This window comes from Callospermophilus lateralis, unplaced genomic scaffold (genome assembly GCF_048772815.1).
Source record: "Callospermophilus lateralis isolate mCalLat2 unplaced genomic scaffold, mCalLat2.hap1 Scaffold_167, whole genome shotgun sequence".
In the NCBI taxonomy this organism is placed as follows: Eukaryota; Metazoa; Chordata; class Mammalia; order Rodentia; family Sciuridae; genus Callospermophilus; species Callospermophilus lateralis.
In genome coordinates this window covers 2637935-2641595 of record NW_027512751.1, presented here as the reverse complement: position 1 = coordinate 2641595, position 3661 = coordinate 2637935, and the positions used below count along the sequence as shown (strand labels likewise).

Genomic DNA, 3661 nt, shown 5'->3' with positions numbered 1-3661 from the left:
ATAATAATTTCAAGAATCATTCCAAAGCCTGTCAGTGAAACCTTTTAAAAGTTTTTAGTGCTGATATTGCCAACTTTGTATTTTCTTAGAAGAAATATATCCTTTCTGTGATTTGAAGAGCCTTTTTAAACAACTAAGAAGTATTTTCTATAGTTCTATATTTTTAACAATTATCTCATTGAGAACTTTTGAATGTAACACACTCTTCCTATGTTTTTTCTTGTTTAATGTAGTTGTATAAAAGCAAAATGGTCATTTTTCAGAAAGTTAAAAATTGGGTATTGATTTATGCCACATGTGTGTCTATATTAGATTATGGAGAAAGCAATGCAGCATGCTACAGAGAGCATGTACTTTGGATATAAGCAGTACCAGGATTTGGATCCTGATCATATCACTTCTTTTTAACCATTTTCCCCACATCATCAGGTTAATTGCTATGTACTTGAAACTTCAAATTTCTAAGGGATAAATTAAATATGAACAAATTGAATATTAGATCAAGTTATATGTATGTATATTCTGGCAAAGGTCATCTGATGGGTGGAATTTCAATACCCAGCACATATGTAGGAAAGTATTAAAAAGTGGATAACTTTATAATAGTAATAGAAAATAAATTCTCCCAAATTATGAGACATATCACTATAGAAAATAGCTTAGAATATCCCCAAAGTTCTCCGCCTCTTTTCCCTGTATATTTCTTTGTCTCTTATAAATAACTGAACTGGATCTCTTTGGATTTTTTAAGCTTAACATTTTGATATTCCTTATCACAGAAACTAATGTATTTTCAACCACACAAAATATATTTTTGTGAGAATTCCATGAAAACACAGATTGATCTGATTTCTGATTGTTTTTTATGATCTAGGTCTCCTTCATATATTAGGAATTATATTTACCAAACTTTTTGGGGTGTTGTATTTCTTTACTTGTTGAATTTGTGTAGATTAAATGAATAAGCATTGGAAATAAGTAGAATGATACAACAGAAATGGTACTGCTATATTACACTGAACTTGTTTTAGTTGCAACCTTTAAAATAAGAAAACCATCCCCCACTTATATTGAATGTACCCTTCAATTTTTTTTATTTTTTCTTTCTTTCTTTACTTTTTTTTTCTTTGTGTGTGTGTGGGGGGGGCGGGGTGTAGGGATTGAAACCAGAGTGTTACATACACTAGGGAAATGCTCTAATATTTAGCTACACCCTCACCCTGTACCCTGAAATTTTTAATATTTGCTTCTTTTTAGTCAACTGATTACAAGAATAGCTGTTAGTCTGGAACATCAACATGCTTACTGCTCTATATTTGCAATTTGTCCTCCTTGAAGAACAGGAAATTTTCAAATTGCATAGAGCACATTTGAATTTTCTAGTATCCCTTGAACCTGATGACCCTTTTCAATGGGAAACTGTCAATGCTTTTGCAGATGCAACATAAGGGTCACTCCAAACTGGGATAGACACTGATGTATTATTGCTAAGATGTGATCCCAAATGTTAAATTTTAATCAACATTAAAACCAAGTTATTAGTATTCCAGATTGCATAATTCTAAAAGTATAAATGACATTTTAGATACCTAGATACATAGAGTATAATCTATGTATAATCTATAAATTAGCATATGTTTAATTTAAAAATTAAGTTGTTAATGTGCTTGTCATTACATTGTGCTTATTATGTTTCGGAAGTCATCATGGTAAACATTGCTGTTATCATTTACATATTCCATCCTGAAACAAATACAATGCACACCTATACATTTTCCTGAAAAGAATTTTGTCCTCAAATGGGTATAATCAATTTTATTGTATTTTCAAAAAGTTTTGTGTTTGAATAGATGGAGTAGATAATTTTTAATTTGTTGGTGGATGGTTGTTCTTCCATTGATGCACGGAATATCCAGGGTAGAGGAATTTTGGGCTTTTTCTATTTCTTGGTAATAGCCATGAGATCATTGTCAAAGTAAAAGCATCTGCATTAAGCATCTATATAATTTACTAAATGTTGTTTAAACAACAAATATTCTTCTCCTACTTGGCCATTGTTTCTCTTATAAAATTTAAAATTTATCTTTAAAATGAAATAATTTAGATACAGCTAAATTTAGATACAGCTATTTAAAATATACATAATCACGTACTTCCCTGTGGTTTGAAAAATGCATTTTTAAAAGCTTCTATTTATGCAATTAACCCTAAGAATTCCTTTGGTTGGCCATATGGGTTCCACATTGTGAATGTTTTTAAGGATATATGTGTAGTATAAGCAAAATTTCAAGGCCATGTAAATGAACAGAAAGGAAAAAATGGTAATAAAATGTAGTTATCTCTTTTGAAGAATGAAATCAATTTTTATTTGGTAAAATTAATTATATTTTGAGTTGATTCTGTGACACAACCAGGAAATAAAGCTCAATTTTTCTAAGGGAATGTATTTTTCATACCAATTCAAATACATCAACTATTCAAACCAGTTTTAATATTATTTATTTAATGTTTTCACATGTCATTAGAAACTAGTTTTTAGTTAAAGATAAAATGAAGTAAGAGAAAATACAGTGTCTGAATTATTAAATTGAGAAAGCTTAAAATAAAGTGAGGTTATGTTTAACTTACAAATTCACAGTTAAATTAAGTTCCATAGAGTCACATCATATATATGAGACCTTACTTCTAAATTAAGCTAGTAAATAAACAATTTATTTGATAAAATATATATTAGAATCATCTTTTTTTTCAGCTGTGACTAAAAGATTCAAGCAGAACAATTGTCAAGAGGGAAAATTTTATTTGAGGGCTCATTGTTTCAGAGATTTTAGTCCATAGAAGGCCAGCTCCACTCCTCAGGGCTTGAGGTGAGGCAGAACATTATGGCAGAAGAGGGTGGTAGAGGGAAGCAGCTCACATGATAATCAAGAAGCAGAAAGGGAAGTCTCCACTTGCCAGATTTTAATATATACCCCAAACCACACCCAAATTCCCATCCCATTCATCCACACCCTACCATTACCATTACCACTCACTTGATCCCTATTAGGGGATTAATTAACTAATTGGGTTAAGACTTTTACATCTCAATCATTTCTCCTCTGAATCTCCTTTCATTGTCTCACACCTATGCTTTCTGGGGGACACCTCACACCCAAACCAAAACAAGTCATTCTTTAAAATCTCTATAAAATATGCTGTATAATAAATTATATGTCCTGCATTTGAAAGTGATCATGAGCTGCTAATGCCCTGGTCATTTATAGTGCAGGGAAAGGAATGGCTGGAAGACATTGTCCCCATGTTTGGAGGGTCTATCCATCCCTTCCAAACCCTGTAGCTTTCCCACATTCTGCTTAAGAAAAAAATAAGGGCTGGGGATGTGGCTCAAGCGGTAGCGCGCTCGCCTGGCCTGCGTGCAGCCCAGGTTCGATCCTCAGCACCACGTACAAACAAAGATGCTTTATCTGTCGATAACTAAAAAATAAATATTAAAAATTCTCTCTCTCTCTCTCTCTCTCTCTCCTCTCTCACTCTCTCTTTAAAAAAAAGAAAATGAAATAAATTGATATACTGTTCTTAGGAAATCTTATATTTATTTTCTTCCTATACTAGAATACTTTTGTTTTATTTTTTAGACAATAATTACTTAAGAAGTTGT

The 3661-nt window shown here is 31.7% G+C and overlaps 1 non-coding gene across 1 annotated transcript; it reads left to right on the top strand.

The window, feature by feature from the left end:
- Window positions 1-3216: 3216 nt before the first annotated feature.
- On the top strand, window positions 3217-3350 carry LOC143387404 (small nucleolar RNA SNORA71). The gene has a single exon (XR_013089846.1). It is a non-coding gene; the product is annotated as a small nucleolar RNA SNORA71 (small nucleolar RNA).
- The last annotated feature ends 311 nt before the right edge of the window (window positions 3351-3661 follow it).